We start from the raw sequence: 16,715 nt of genomic DNA, 5'->3' as shown, positions 1-16,715 counted from the left end.
CCTGAAGAGTCCTAGAGTGGATGAAACGCGGAATATTCAGTGTAGCTTAATCGCCATATACATTTTATAACTTACTAACTAGCTCTACCTACGTATCGAGTACTTTTGAAGTAAATACTTAAGGTTTATGCATAAATCTATACTTTCGTATATTAATTTTATGTGAGTAAATTAAGTAGTTATATATATAATATATATAAATATATATAATACATGTATATATATATATATATATATATATATATATATATATATATATATATATATATATATATATATATAGTAATCTATATATTAATACGATAGCGTGTGTGTTCTTTTGTGTGTCACGCTTACATCTCCGTCGTTTAATTGTTATGTACTTCTATTTCTTGTCATAAATAATTTTAATAAGAATTTTTCATAAGTTCTGGTTTCGGCTTCGATTATGGCTGAAGGAACTCAAGTTATATATATATATATATATATATATATATATATATATATATATATATATATATATATATATATATATATATATTTAATGAGATTTTATTTCGATTTCGATTCAAGCTAATGAATCCAAGTCATATGGATCTATTTTTTATTAAAAAAAAATCGCAACTTTATAACATATAAAAATCGATAGAACATTAACTCTATAATAATATATACGAAATCTGCAAGAATTGAAATATCATATTTAAGCGTACTTTACGACCGGGCTTTATCGGGCGTTCGTGCTAGCTTAGATAATTACTTCTGCAGTTTTAATAACAAAGCTACAGTAACCTCAGAGCGTCTCTATTTACACTGAACATCTGCAGAATGCCAACATCAATATATTGTATATGAATGAGTCCCCTGTGGAATTTCCACAGGTCCCGCCAGTATATATATATAATTATATTAATAATTATATATATATATATATATATATATATATATATATATATATATATATATATATATATATATATATATATATGATTAAGACTGAAGTTAGCATCAGCCAGCACGGAAATCAGGTTTTTTTAAATTTGGGATGACCGACATGGTGTCCAAGCAGTTTATTCACATAACTTTTATCAGTGACTATGGGAAACCAACATTCCTCATCAAGAACGGCTAAAATACCCATCGGCTTTTCAATAAGATCAATTATTGATTGCAAATCGAGTATGAAGTCTATAAACTTCCACCCTGTGCCCTCCCTCTGGCATTACCATATATATATATATATATATATATATATATATATATATATATATATATATATATATATATATATATATATATATATGTAGTAACTAGAAAGTTACTTACGCCTGAAAGTATCCTGTACCTCTACAAAGCCACTATTCGCCCATGTATGGAGTATTGTTGTCACGTTTGGGCTGGTGCATCTGCTACTAGTCTCTCACTCTTGGACAGGGTTCAAAAGAGAGTCAACAAGCTGATAGGTCCTGAACTGTCATCTAAGCTTCATCCTCTGTCCCATCGACGAACTATTGCATCGCACTGCCTGTTTTACAAGTATTTTATTAGTGGATACTCTGACAAACTACGAGCCCTTGGAGCCCTGGATGTGAATACCACCGACAAACCCGACAAGCAGCAAAGTCCCACCTCAACACAGTAGAGATCCCTAGATATAAGAAAGCCTTATACTCTAATTGTTTCGTCTTCAGAACGGCTAGACTTTGGAACTTCCATCCAGGATTCTACTTTCCCAACTGTACTGACATGCAGAAGTTCAAGTGTAATGTGTTAGCAGACATCTTGCTGCTCAACTCCCTACATGTTTATAATTATTCCAGGTTAAGAATATTCAAAGATAAAACCATTTAACGAGGTTTATATATAAGTGCTCAATAATAAATTGAACAAGATATACTTTTTATTTATATTTAAACGAACATTTTAATATCGCTACACGATCATGACAATGTTTCGATTAATTATTTATGAATAACTAAAGATCTTGTTTGGCTATATTGCTTTTAACAAGGCAAATTCTTAATAAACCGTAATAACCAGATATATTCTGATATTTCATTAACCAGATTACTTAGATAAATACTTTTTATAGTTTTAACAAAAGGGCTACGATTATATCACGAGAACTCCATTAACACTGAACGCCCAAAGAATGTCCAACGTCAATATATTACATATGAAAAATGCCGCTGTGGAATTTCCACAGGTCCCGTAAAATAAAGAAATACCAGAATCACAAATGAAATAGTTAAATTACAAAGTGATATACAAAGACGAGTCATATAAAAATATGAGTTCAGTTAAAGTTTTAAATTTTGAATAATAACTATGTAAAAAAGTTTTCTTATTAATAAAATAAAAATTTTCTTTTTAATAAAATATTTTTGTAAATAATTACACAGCACTTTCATTTTTTATTTCGTTTCAATTTCTTTCGATTTCAGATTTTACATAAAACTCAAACTGAGCGGCCATTTTTTTTTCTAGACTGCTGTGTCACAACATTATGTTGCTTTTATATTCATTTTTCCCCCCCACATTTTTTGGGTACTTTTACTTTCAGTGTCCGTCCTTATTTTGATCCGGGGTTTGTTTCATTGCATGTCAAACGTCCCCCCCCCCCACACCAAGGACCCTAGTGAAATAAAATGCGCCACCAAAATCTCAGCGATCGAAAATGACGGGGGGCTATTTGATCAACACCAATTTCCAATTTCCGGTTTCGAAACCGGAAGTCGTTATCAAGTAAACTGTTTCACGTTTACCATCTCATTTACTACGACCACGCCCCTCAAATGTTGAGATGAGGTCATCATTATCCATTTACATTTTGTTACGTAGATAGTCTATTTTTAATATGTGAAAGAAAGAGACTCACTGAAAGAAAACAAAGGAATAAAACCCGATCCACGTACGCACCCATTGACTACAACAACACATGTTTAATCGACTCCCTCAGGGGAATGGCTAGGTGGAAGGTTATCTGTAAGGAGAATCTAGCTCCCCGGATGACGGCACTCTATTCTGGTTGAAAAATCAGTCTAGTATTTCTCCGCGGATGATGGTTCCCCAGCCGGCAGGCAATGAAACTAACCCGGAAAGAAGAAGATCAGAGTAGGGAAGGATAGTAGTAGCAGTAATAATAATAATAATAATAATAATAATAATAATAATAATAATAATAATAATAACTAGCGGGACCCGTGGAAATTCCACAGTGGAATCTTTCACATGTAATATATTGATGCCGGCATTTTGTGAATGTTCAGCGTAAATGGAGATACCCTGATATTATTATAGTTCTTTTGTTAAAACTGCAAAAGTATACATCTAAGCTAGCAGGGACGCCCGGTATAGCCTGGTCGTAAAATATGCTTAAATATAATATTTTAATTTATGCAGATTTCGTATATATTATTATTATAAGAGTCAATTTTCGATCAATTTTTAGATATTATAAACTTGTGATTTCAAAAATAAAAAAATATATCCATATGGCTTGGATGCATCAGCTTGAATTGAAACCGAAACCAAAACTTATGAAAAAAATATATGTATGTATAACTTTAGTTCCTTCAGCTATAATCAAAACCGAAACCAAAACTTGTGAAGAATTCTTGGTAAAATTATTTATTACAAGAAATGGAAAGAGATAACAATTAAACGACAGACACTTGGAAGAAAAAAAAAATGTAACACAAAATAACACACACGCTATCGTATTAATATATAGATTAAAATCTTTTATGTATCAAAACCATTTTAGTTAAACAATGTTGTAATACAAATAATTTATTTAGAAAAAGGAACTGTCATTTAATATATATATATATATATATATATATATATATATATATATATATATATATATATATATTAGATTTAATGTTTTTATAAAAATATTCTATGTACAAAACCAGTTTCGTTTCGCTGATAAGTGGTCGCTTTTTTGCTTAGCAACGTCAAGGCTTTTTCTGAAGTTCGAGATTTCAAACCAGATAGGCATATGGGCTTTTGTTTACATGAAAATGATGTTGTAGTAGCAATAATATTTTAATTAACGAAAACATCAGCGTCTCTCTCTCTCTCTCTCTCTCTCTCTCTCTCTCTCTCTCTCTCAAACAATAAAAAATGTAAAACATATTTCTTAACAACTTTTGCATTTACCAGAAAGATAAAACCGTAAATTTTAAAAACAAATATAGCGGCGAGAACACGCTAATCGAATGCCACCTGGAGCGTTCGTAAATTAATGTCTATTTCAGAATTAAATTTCAACCAATGAAATTTGCCGGAAAGCGTGACACACAAAAGAACGCACACGCTATCGTATTAATATATAGAAAATAACAACAATAATAATAATAATAATAATAATAATAATAATAATAATAATAGTGAATATTGATGATATGGAATATCAAAGAAAACCCTTTAATGTACAAACACACATGTGCTACAGGCACAAACTGGATATACAGAAACTGCTACAGACGAAAAACAAAAATGAACACCACATGGAATCATGACGACTGAATAAATATAATTATAAGTTAACTCCCCTGCGCCCCTACGCCGCTGCCTTCCGACCCCCTTTTTTATTTGGTGTCTCGCTATAAACAGGTGCCACACCTAATCAATAAATATCAAGAAGAATGGAATGACCGAGAAGAGAGAGTACTAACCAGACCTCCGCTACCCTGGGGAGGCTTATTGCCATCCAAATTCCAGTGAAAATAAATGGTTGCTGCCAACAAGGAATCAATGATAAGCGGCTGTTGCGATCACGCAAATTCATCTGCAAAGGTTATCGAAAGAGGTGGAGAGTACTGGAAATCTGGCAAGACTTGTTGTCACTCAGACTCCAGAGAACACCATAGGTTGTTCTCAAAGAGAAATCTTTGATGATAGCTTGTGTGACTATTAGTGGGTAAATAATAATAATAATAATAATAATAATAATAATAATGATCATGTGAATCTGAAGATTCTATTGTTAGCATTGGTTTCCTCGATATTTTTTCTTGTCAGAATTTTTTCTAGAAAGATATTTATGGAAGGGACTACGTGAAGGTTGCCAACATCCTAATGTTATATTGTCGTCTATATATTTTATAGACGCCCTTTTACGAAATACGTGCCGTAGTATATTTATTCTTCTAACGGTAGTTTTTGTAATCGAACAACAACTTGTTAAATCAACAAAGTTTTATTTATTTTACAGATGATAATCTGACAAGCGAGAGAGTTCGTGTAAGTATGGGATGTGTGTGCGTGGTTGGTCGGTCAGACAATGGCAGCTCTCTCTGTAACTGTGTGTTGGTTTATGTTTTTATATTAAAATTCCGTTGGTTGGAATTACTGTTCACTCATTTTGACGTTGACCATCATCTATACAGCACGACCTTCTTCAGATGTTTCTGGACGAACTGTGTGACCTTGTACGAGTCAAGAGTGCGAATGGCATAAGAGATTCAATGAAATCAGAGAGTCTGTAAGGGATGATGAGAGGTGTAGGAGGACTAAGGAAGTCAGAACACCAGCACTGATTGGCCAAATAAAGAATTTCATGAATAAGGACTGTCGTGTGTCCATAGTGACAATAAGTACACAGTTTGATGTCAGTGTGGGAACTGTAAACGGGGAACTGAAGATACAGAAGATTTGCACAAAATTTGTCCCAATGCACTAGTCCACAACTCCATACTTGTCACAGACTATTTAACCAAGATGGGCATAAAAATAGTTCCTCACCCTCCCTATAGTCCAAATCTGAAATACTTCAGACTGCTTTTGGACTATCTTGCATGAATTAAGCATCAGTTTTTGAGTGGAATAAAATTCTAGGAAAGCAGGGAGTCTGTGATAAATAATGAGAGTTGGAGGATAATGTGGGAGGAGTAAGGAAGTCAGAACACCATAGTTGATTGACCAAATAAAGAATTTCATGGATAAGGATCGTCGTGTATTTATAGAGACGATAAGTGCACAGTTTGATGTCAGTGTGGGAACTGTACACATAATTGTTTGCGATGAACTATTGTATTATGCTTTTCGTACTTTTAGCAATTTCAATCCAGAATTAAATATTTCTATCATTGTTTTCTAATCTCGGTTCTTCGATCGGAATGTAGGGTTGACGTCATCACCAGCATTCCGATTTACATCTGGTTTTGCCCCGATCCATTATTTCCCGGCGTTCCGGCGTTGTCTGTCATCTATGCAACACTAAGTGAAACTGATTTTTGTGGAAGGGACTGGATTTTAACTTGGAACAGCCAGGTCGTCAGTTGTTAAACCACTTGACCACCATCACTTCTCAGGACGAACAATAAAAGTGAAAATGTTTGTTTAAAAGAAAAAAAATGAAATGAGCACAAAAATAAAATGTTTATCCGTCTTCCGCAAGTAAGATTAAGCACAGGGGTTATATAAAAGGAAAATATATCTTTTATACCCATAGTTTGAACCCAATGACTAACATAACAAAAATAACACCCTGAAAAAAATAACAACTTTTTAAAATGAGTTATTAAAATGTTTCCAGTACTACTGGAAAAAAAGAAGGTTTTATGCTTCAAGTTCTTTGTATCTTCAAATATTTATTTACAGTGTTTGGTTTGGTTGTTTTGTTTTACAACGTATCAACCGTTTTTCATATTATTTAATCCCAAATCCGATCATTTTCTACATCCTAAAATGGAGTACTGTTGCCATATCTAGGCAAGAGATACCCGGCGCGCCCTATCTTCGGCTTCGAAACCGAGTAGGTGACGCCCTTTTCTCTTCTCTGCAACATCTTTCTCACAGCAGAGACGTTGCGAGCCTGTGTCTGCTAGTTTCATGGCAAGTGCTCGTTTGAGCTCCAATCTATGATCCCCTCTTGCTAGACTTCCACAAAAAACACTTGACTAGCTACAACTACTATCAACAGTTCCCCCCCACTCTCTTTCTGTGCCTAAATCTAAACACAGATTTCATGAACAAAGCTTCTTTCTTAGAACTGCCCGCCCGTGGAACACTGTTCTACTGGGCTGTTTCTCGGCCGACTACAATATCATAGCCTTTAAGTCCAATCTAAACAATATTTTTGTTGAACTGTTCCCTTGAATAATCAAATTCTATCCAACTTTCATCATTAACGATTACCACACTATCACCTTACATTCATTAACCCTTATCCTTGAGTGGCCTTCAGGCCTTGATAAGTGGTGAATTCCTTGTAAAAATATATAGTTTCCTATATCGGGAATTTTATCGTCACGTTCAACGAATTTTATCCCGTTGAACGAGACTAAGTGTTCTAAAGAAATTTCCGTTACTCTGCCAAATCAGTCCCTCTGGCGGTTCATAAAGAACACATATAACAAATATACTTTTTACTTGCGTTTTTTCTTTTTGGCATATCCAAGTTCGCAAAAGCACTCTGGTGTTTTAGTTCGAAGGTCGCAACACCGTTCTGGTGTAAAGAAGAGGCCGCAAAACTACTCTGCGTAATTCTAAGGTCGCAACACCACTCTGGTGTTTTCGTTCGAAGGTCGCAACACCACTCTGGTGTAAAGCAGAGACCACAAAACGACTCAGTCGTAATTCCAAAGTCGCAACACCGCTCTGGCGTTTTCCTTTTCTTCTGCCAGTCTATTGTGTTTTTTTTTTCTTCTTCCTTTTATCGAATACCGCGAGACACAGCCAGAAGTAGTAGCACCAGATTCACCGAGAGAGAGGGAGAAAAGAAAGGGAGAAAGAGAGAAGAAAATATACCAATTAGAGGAGGGAACGAAGGGGAGGTAAATAAAGAAAAATAAAAATAAAATTTCTACACCTGTTGTGTCCGTGCAGACCTCGTTCTAGTGCAGAAATGAATAACAGGTTCTACAATATATTGTGATGAACACTGAGAATATTGTAGAACAAAATGAGATGACCGCGTAATCGCCATTGCTCAATGGAGAAAAGGTCAAGCTTTTTGCATCGGCAGATCCAATAGACTCTCTACCATTCGAGTAAACAGACTTTGAACGCTTTCCAAATGTTGGTGCAGGGATAAATAACATGTTCTACGATGTATCATAATGACCATTGAAGAGATTGTAGGTTAAAATGAGATCACCGCATAATCGTCGGCGTTCAGCGGAGAAAATTTTAAGCTTTCTGAGTCGGCTATAAAAGGACAGCTCCAACAGACGCTGTACCATTTGAGTTGAGTCTTTGAACGCTTTCCAAATGTTGGATATCACGTATTGGATACGGAGCAAAGGCGTGAACACCATACTTTAGCAATGGCGACGAGAGAGACAAAAAGTGGGGAAAATATTTCAGGAGAGAATTTGCAAAAATGAAAAATAAACTGCGTCTTGTTTACGTGATGTAATCGCTGTTCAGTTGACCTGCTTCTCGGCTAACTACAATATCGAAACCTTCAAGAAAAGGTTAAGCTTTTTGAGTCAGCTTTCCAACAGACTCTCAACCATTCGAGTAGACAGTCTTTGTGTTACTGTTAGTGAGTAAATAATAATAACGTATTTGACATAGAGAAGAGGCGTGAACGCAATACTTTAGCAATGGTTATGAGGAAAACATAAAGTAAGAGAAATATTTTAGGAGTTTGCAGGAATGAAAAATAAATTGCGCTTTGCTTACATGATGTACAAATAACATTTTCTTTATTTTCTTTTTTATTTTAATATTTTCTTTTCTGTTTTCTTTTCTATTTTAAGATGTTCTTTTCTGTTTTCTTTTCTATTTTAAAATTTCCTTTTCCGTTTTCTTTTCTATGTTATTATTTTATTTATGTTTCCTTTTCTATTTTCTTTTCTAGTTTTTTTTCTATTTTAACATTTTCTTTTCCGTTTTCTTTTCTATTTTAAGATTCTCTTTTCCGTTTTCTTTTTTATTTTAACATTTCCATTTCTGTTTTCATTTCTATTTTAACATTTTCTTTTCTGTTTACTTTTTATTTTAACATTTTCTTTTCTGTTTTCGTTTCTATTTTAACATTTTCTTTTCTGTTTTCTATTTTAAAAATTCCTTTTTGTTTTCTTTTCTATTTTAAGAGTTCCTTTTCTGTTTTTTTCTATCTTAATATTTTCTTTTCTATTTTTTCTATTTTAATTTTTTCTTTTCTGTTTTTTGCTCGTAGTTAAGATTTCCTTTTCGTTTTTCTTTTCTGTTTTCAAATCTAGTTTAAGATTTTCTTTTGAATTTTCTTTTCTATTTAACATTTACTTTTCTGTTTTCTGTTATATTTAATATTTTCTTTTCTTTTTTCTTTCTATTTTAACAATTTATTTTCTATTTCCTTTCTATTCTAACATTTCCCTTTCTGTTTTCTTTTCTATTCTTCCATTTTCTTTTCTGTTTTCTTTACTATTTTAACATTTTCTTTTCTGTACTTTTTCTATTTCAACATTTTCTTTTTGTTTTCTTTTCTATTCAAACATTTTCTTTTCTGTTTTCTTTTCTATTTTAGCATTTTCTTTTCTTTTTTATATTTTAACATTTTCTTTTCTGTTTTCCTTTCTATTTTTACATCTGCTTTTCTGTTTTGTTTTCTATTTTAAGATATCCTTTTCTGTTTTCTTTTCTATTTTAACATTTCCTTTTCTGTTTTCTTTACTATTTTAACATTTTCTTTTCTGTACTTTTTCTATTTTAACATTTTCTTTTCTGTTTTCTTTTTTATTTAAGCATATTCTTTTCAATTTTCTTTTAACACTCAGGACTGGTACAAACACTGACAGAAATTGTAAATAAAAGTTTAAGAGAATTTTCAAGCCTTTAACCGTTTAAGATATTGGACACTTGAGAATCAGGTAAATATCGCCTTTTAAAAATTTTTGGACTATGGACTGAATGTAGAGTGAGCACCCCAATTATGCAGGCAGATTTTGTTACGTTGTGTGCGTGTATATGAATATGTTCCATAACAACGTACACGTTTAATAATGGGTTTTATATTTTACCTATATATTCATGTACGTATAAATGCGTGTATGTATATACGTCGTATCATTTACTTGATCGTCTAGTGTGTATATTTTAACATTTATACAACAGTTCTAACAGGAAACGATTGACGTGGATGTATCGAAATAGTTGTTGACAAACAGTTTTTTTAAAGCAAATGTAAACAAACACAACACCTACCTGGATTATATACGAACATTTATTTTCATGATTCCAGCCGGCATCTTCAGAGATTACAACGTCTTCACATCTTGGCTGCCTGAGAAAACGTCGCTCCTTGCGCCATGAAGAGACCAACTCCCTCTTTGAGTCGTCCGTTCTCTCTGATGTTCAGTTAACGACTGACAAGAATCTCCCCAAATCTACATCTCATCACGTGTCTAAGACCAACAGCTGATGAAACCTCAATAGTTATTTGTTTATGCAAACCAAAATTATGCTTACGTCTATTTTCTATTTCAACATTTAAATTAAATAAATGTGTAACTGTTATTTATTGATACCTACGTCGATAGGTGAAGATTATGTTAACTGGTATAAATTTCGGGAGTGTTAACAAGACAACCTGGCGTTAAACGGATATAGACCCAGCACACCTAGCGTGAGTGAGGTGAGAGAAGTCAAGGGTCAGCTTCCTAGACAAAACACGCTAGAAGCAAGTGTTTATGATATGACATAAAAAATTAGGTCACGTGTTCGGGACAAAATTCGAGTCAGTTTGAGGCGAGGAAGCGGCCAAACCAGACATGCTCGACAATATATCAATCTAAAGGAAAATTTTTCCTTGAGATCCGTCCGTCCGTCGACCATTTTTTAAGACTAAGTAGGAAAATTAGGTAATAAGGAAATAATTCTAGCCTCTTTTTTGGTCTCTACCCTCGTGAACGAACTTCTCTCCTGAATAAAACCTTCAGTGATGCAAGGTTTCAGAGGTTAGCTCCTTGGACAAAACGCGCTAAAATAGATGTCAGTGATTACATCAGAAATGATCACGTGTTCAGGGATTGGGACAGAGTTCCGAGGAGTTGGAGCCGTGAAAGTAAATATATCAGACCTACCTGACAATGTAGGGATCCGAGACTATTTTCAAGACTAAGTAAGAAAATTAAGAGGGAATTAATTTTAGTTTTCCTTTTATAAGGTAGTAACCTGGGTGCTTGGCATTGCCCGGGTGTTTGGAGGTGTGTGTTGAGCAAAAAGCAAAAAAAAAAAAAAAAGTTGTAGTAGGCAGGCTGGCTCGAACCCTTGACGCGAAGGTGGAAAAGAAAGTGGAGGTATGTGTAAGGGTGTTGGTTGAGCAAAAAGAAAAGAAAATAAGAGTAGTAAGCAGGCTCGAACCCGTACCGCGCCAGAGGAAAAAGAGGTGGAAAAAAAAACGTCTTACCGATGTGCCTACCGTGGTTGTGATGTCACGCACGGTCGAAATAACGCCTTTTATGCGACGTCGTGGGCGCGAGTGTTGAATGACTTGCAAAAAATGTCAGTGAAAAAACCGACCCTCTCTGTAGAAAAGTGCTCAGTTGAGGGTGAAGGAATTAATGTTTTTAGCTAATTTTTCGATATTTGTCGTCCGAAGGGTCGATCTTTATAATGATGCCTATCTCGTGGGAATCCGTCGCATCTGTCGGAAGTTTTTGCGAGACATACATACATACACATACATACATACATACAAACATACATAAATACATACATACATTTAAACAGACAGGTGAGATTTATATTATAGATTAATTGTAGTCTTTCTGATATAAGGACTTTTTTATAAAAAATAATTTAGTCTTTCTTTTATAAGGAATTTAATTTGTTTTTATATGGAATTCATTTTGTTTTTATAAGGAACTAGAGGGGGTACCCGGCGTTGCCCGGGTTTTTGTGTGTGGTGTTAAATAAAAAAGAAACCGGGGGGGGGGTAAATCGAACCCGAAGCCCTGAGGCGAAGTTTGAAAATAAAATCGGCCAGCCAGAATGAGTTAGTGAAAGATGTTTGAATTTATTTAAGTAAGAACAGGTGCGCGCCCGGAAGTCGTCGAGCGTTACGACGACGACGACGTCAATGACCAGGTTGTTTGTTATAAGCGAAGTAAAAAAAGAAAACAACGTTAACACTTAAGCGGGAAAGAAAACACAAAAATAACCTAACGTAAAGCAAACGAACGATGAAAACAGAAAAAACGAACACGTGAAAAATGGCTTAAATATGCCTGTTTCGATATTAAAATTTAAAAAATCGGTGGGTACCCGGGTGTTTTGGGTGTGTGGTCGGGGTGGATAAGCGAAGTAAAAAAAAAAACAGAAAAACGAACGTTACATGAAAAATGACTTAAATAACACTGTTCAATATTTATTTTTAAAAAATCGAAAAAAAAAAAGACATCTCACACCACGATTCGAACCCAAAACGTTTAGATAATGAACTAACATGCTAATCAAATGAACTAACGCGACGTACATGAAATTTTTTTCAGTTTTTCAATTATTTAAAGTAAATCAGGTCATGACGTCATCTGGGCATGCATAGAACCGGCCGTCGTCACGAGAAAACCGTTTTTGTTGACCCCCCCTGTCGAAAATTGTCGATTTCGGGGTGGAGAAATGAACGTCTTTGGCCAATTTTTCTATATTTTTCGAGCGAAGGATGAAGCTTCGATATGATACCGAGTTTGTCAATTTTTGTCGTGTCTGTCGAAAGTTTTTAGCAGACACACAAACATACACACATACATACATACATACATTTTCGCTTTTATATATATAGATTAATTTTAATCTTTATAATAAGGAATTTATTTAGTTTTTCTTTTATAAGGAATTCATTTTAGTCTTTCTTTAAAAGGAATTCATTTTGGTCTTTCCCCTTGTAAACTAGCTTTCTCTTCTCAATAAAACCTTTGAAACCACTAACAAATCTCCATTGTGTTTCCATGCATGATTTTTATTCTTCTTACGTTAACAGAAGATCACAACCATTAAGGAACGAACAGTCACACGCATGGAAAGCAACGATAAAAATATTGAAGAGCGCGCGAATGAACAAGGGACGGAAAATTATGAATACGTAATGGAAAAGAACAGAGAAAATACGATTAGACATTTTTTTCTGATTTGAGTCTCTATCTTATAATTTAAGGAGAGCAGAAAGTGGACCTTGGGTTTACTTTCGGCAGTCTCGTAACTCTCGCTTTCTTTATTTTGCCCTTTAGCCCTCACATTCCATGAGCGATGTTTCTGACAAAGTGGGAAGAACTACTACTCATATGAACCTATCAGAGAGAAATGATTTAATAATTGAGAAGACATTTCCAGCTTTACCATAGCTGGAGATCTTGTGAAGTAAACCTTTATGCCATACCCTATCACGTTAGTTCTGGTTGAAGTTTTTTGAGTACTATAATTGGAATATCCCCCTTTAAGTAAGACACTTTATCAAATCTCCAATACTAACGATTACTACGATAATATCCCATTGATTAGTGTACACGCAATAACCCTTATCCCCGAGTGGCTTCCGAGCCTTGATAAGTGGGGACCTCCATGTAAAAACATCAACGTCAGGGCCGGTTGCTTTACTGGAATCAAGGTTTTTGATTAGTTTAGCAACATCACGTACAGATATTTGTATATCAGTAGCGTGTTTTCTGATACAGGAGGATATATGTGGGGTTAGCGGATTGGAGGCATTAGCTTGAATCGAAACCCAAACTTATGAAATATATATATATATATATATATATATATATATATATATATATATATATATATATATATATATATAACTACTTAATTTACTCACATAAATTTAATATACGAAAGTATAGATTTATGCGTAAACTTTAAGTATTTACTTCAAAAGTGCTCAATACGTAGGTAGAGCTAGTTAGCAATTTATAAAATATATATGGCGATTAAACTACACTGAATAGTCCGCGTTTCATCCACTCTAGGACTCCCCAGGCTTATGCGTGAATTATGTGGTTGTTTATCGTTTTTATACCACAGAACCACATACCACAACCACAGAATTTGCGCATAAGCCTGAGGAGTCCTAGAGTGGATGAAACGCGGAATATTCAGTGTAGCTTAATTGCCATATATATTTTATAGCTTACTATATATATATATATATATATATATATATATATATATATATATATATATATATATATATATATATATAAGGAATGTAAAAATACCAGCGGTGGTTGACGTTATGTTTTGAGAAAAATAGAAAAACCGAATGAAATTATTAAAATAATCAACGTTTCGTCCTTATTTCAGAGGACATCTTCAGGATAATTGAAGTAAAAATTTAAGAAAAGAAAAAGTCTGCCATTGTGCAGAACACGATCACTCATTTAATTTAGATCAAGCGAAAATTATTAAATACGTGATAGATAGAGCTAAAAGAAGACTTTTAGAATCAGCACTAATATTGAATACTAATACTATTATGCAAAGAAAAGGCTTCTACCATTTAACCCCTAGCATAGGGAAAATAATAATCAAAGAACAAAATATCAAAACAGATCCTGGCTAACCGTTTTTCCTTAAATATTTCAACAAAATGAATAAGTTTACAGAAGAAAAGGAAAAAAAAAATGTACATATTTATTTTAACGCATTTTTAAAAGTGTATATATAGACATCGAACAACCCAACCTTCCCATACGCACACATATGTTTGTCCTTCCCGACATGGGTAGGATTCAAAAACTGTCCTCCTTTTCGTACGATCTATGACTTTTTCTTTTCTTACATTTCAATTATCCTGAAGATGTCCTCTGAAATAAGGACGAAACGTTGATTATTTTAATAATTTAATTCGGTTTTTCTATTTTTCTCAAAAGATATATATATATATATATATATATATATATATATATATATATATATATATATATATATATATATATATATATATATATATATATATATATATATATATATATAACTTGAGTTCCTTTAGCTATAATCTTAACCGGAAGCAAAACTTATGAAGAATTCTTAATAAAATTATTTTTTTTTAAAAAGATAGATTACTGAAGGGCCTTCAGCTATAATCGAAGCCAAAACTTATGGAGAATTCTTGGTAAAACTTTTTATAAAAAAATAAATGACTTGAGTGCCATCAGCAATAATTGAAACCGAAACCAGAACTCATGAAAAATTCTTGGTAAAATTATTTATTACAAGAAATAGAAACCCATAACAATGAAACGACAGTCACTCGGATGTAAGCGTGACGCACAAAATAAATAACAATCACACGCTGTCCTACTAATATATATACATAATAGAAGCCGAAAAAGAAAGTAGAAAATGATTATGATGTTGAAAAAGAGGAGGAGGAGGAAGAGGAGGAGGAGGAGTGGAGGTAGATGATGCTATAAATAACGTCTGAAATTACGCATCTAACTGATCGAGGGGCACCTGTACTCTGTCCAGTTCCACTTTTTAGTAAACAGTCGTAAAATGCGATGCGAAATATAACAAACAAACAAACGAACAAATACCGTGCAGGCTAAAAAATAGGATATAAACAACATATTTGGTCGTCTGTGAAAAACAAAGAGAAAAATAAAAACAAAACAAACAAACGCACAATAAAAACAAAACAAAACAAACAAACAAACAAACAAACAAACAAACAAACAAACAAACAAACAAACAAACAAACAAACAAAAGCATAACAGAACAGGAAAACGTTCAGACAGTAGCAGGAAATGCATAAAAATTTGTGGGAAATTCTTTACAATCACCCCGTCACGAAAAAGAAAGTCTTATTATTTTTTGAACACTCAGTTTTTTTTTAACAGATTTTTTTGCGTAGATTATTGAGTGTCTTTCAAAGCAAAAATAATAAACAAGAAAACACTGAAAATGTGTGTGTGTGTGTGTGTGTGTGTGTGTGTGTGTGTGCGTGTGTGTGTGTGTGTGTGAGAGAGAGAGAGATGGGGAAGAGGGAGAGAAAGAGAGAGAGACAAATAGTAGCAAGAAATTCATAAAATTTTTTGGCAATTCATTACAATGAAGCGTCTTATTATTTTTTGAACAGCCCATTTTTAGTGTGATCATCATATTCAATGGGAAGCGTTCCCAAAGTAAAGCCTCCTATTTTTTAACTAAATAAGTTGAAAAGATACGAAGACGGGAATGGTACCATTAAAACGAGCGACCTTTTGTGCTCCAGATTTTTTCTACATAGTCACCACCATTCTCAATGCATTTTTGTCAGGAATTCAATGACGCATCTCTGCTTCTTATGCACATCCATGACAGAGGTTGTTTTCTTAGCGTCCTACACCGTCAACATCTGCAACCGAGAGATGAAACTTTCAAGTCATTAATGCATAAGTTCATTGGAACTCTGTTCTGCTGGCCTGCTTTCCAGCTGACTACAATACGGTTTTCAAGTCCAATGTAAACAAATTCTTGTTGAGCCCCCTAAATAATCCATTTCTACCCCATTTTCACCATTAACTATTAATACACTGTTGTCTTAGTGACTACCGCCGTCATTAACCATTAATCTCTCTATATATATCCGTCTCTCTTTCTCTACTCAACCCTCTCTCTCTCTCTCTCTCTTCCACCTAACCCATTCCTTTCTAGATGGACACACACACACACACAACTTTTCTTTATATATGATTTCTTGAGTAATAAAGCAATATTTTCTTTCAAATTAGAACATGATAACAGAACATTTGACAGTGCCCTTATAAAACCTGACCTAGTTGACCCCGACCAGAAAGAATTTTTTTTTCTA

General features: G+C 33.7%; 1 protein-coding gene across 1 annotated transcript in view; it reads left to right on the top strand.

Annotated features, from left to right (window-relative positions):
- The window catches only part of LOC145267050 (uncharacterized), a 57,936-nt gene that overhangs the window by 26,763 nt on the left and 14,458 nt on the right, over positions 1–16,715 (top strand). Inside the window, exon 2 of the mRNA XM_080122995.1 lies at positions 9,699–9,791. The gene's annotated coding sequence lies outside the window, so the exon portion shown is untranslated. The remainder of the gene's footprint in view (positions 1–9,698; positions 9,792–16,715) is intronic.

Source organism: Euprymna scolopes, chromosome 42 (assembly GCF_053919585.1).
Source record: "Euprymna scolopes isolate OS-2025 chromosome 42, ASM5391958v1, whole genome shotgun sequence".
Taxonomy (NCBI): domain Eukaryota; kingdom Metazoa; phylum Mollusca; class Cephalopoda; order Sepiida; family Sepiolidae; genus Euprymna; species Euprymna scolopes.
This window is presented reverse-complemented; position numbering and strand designations above follow the sequence as displayed.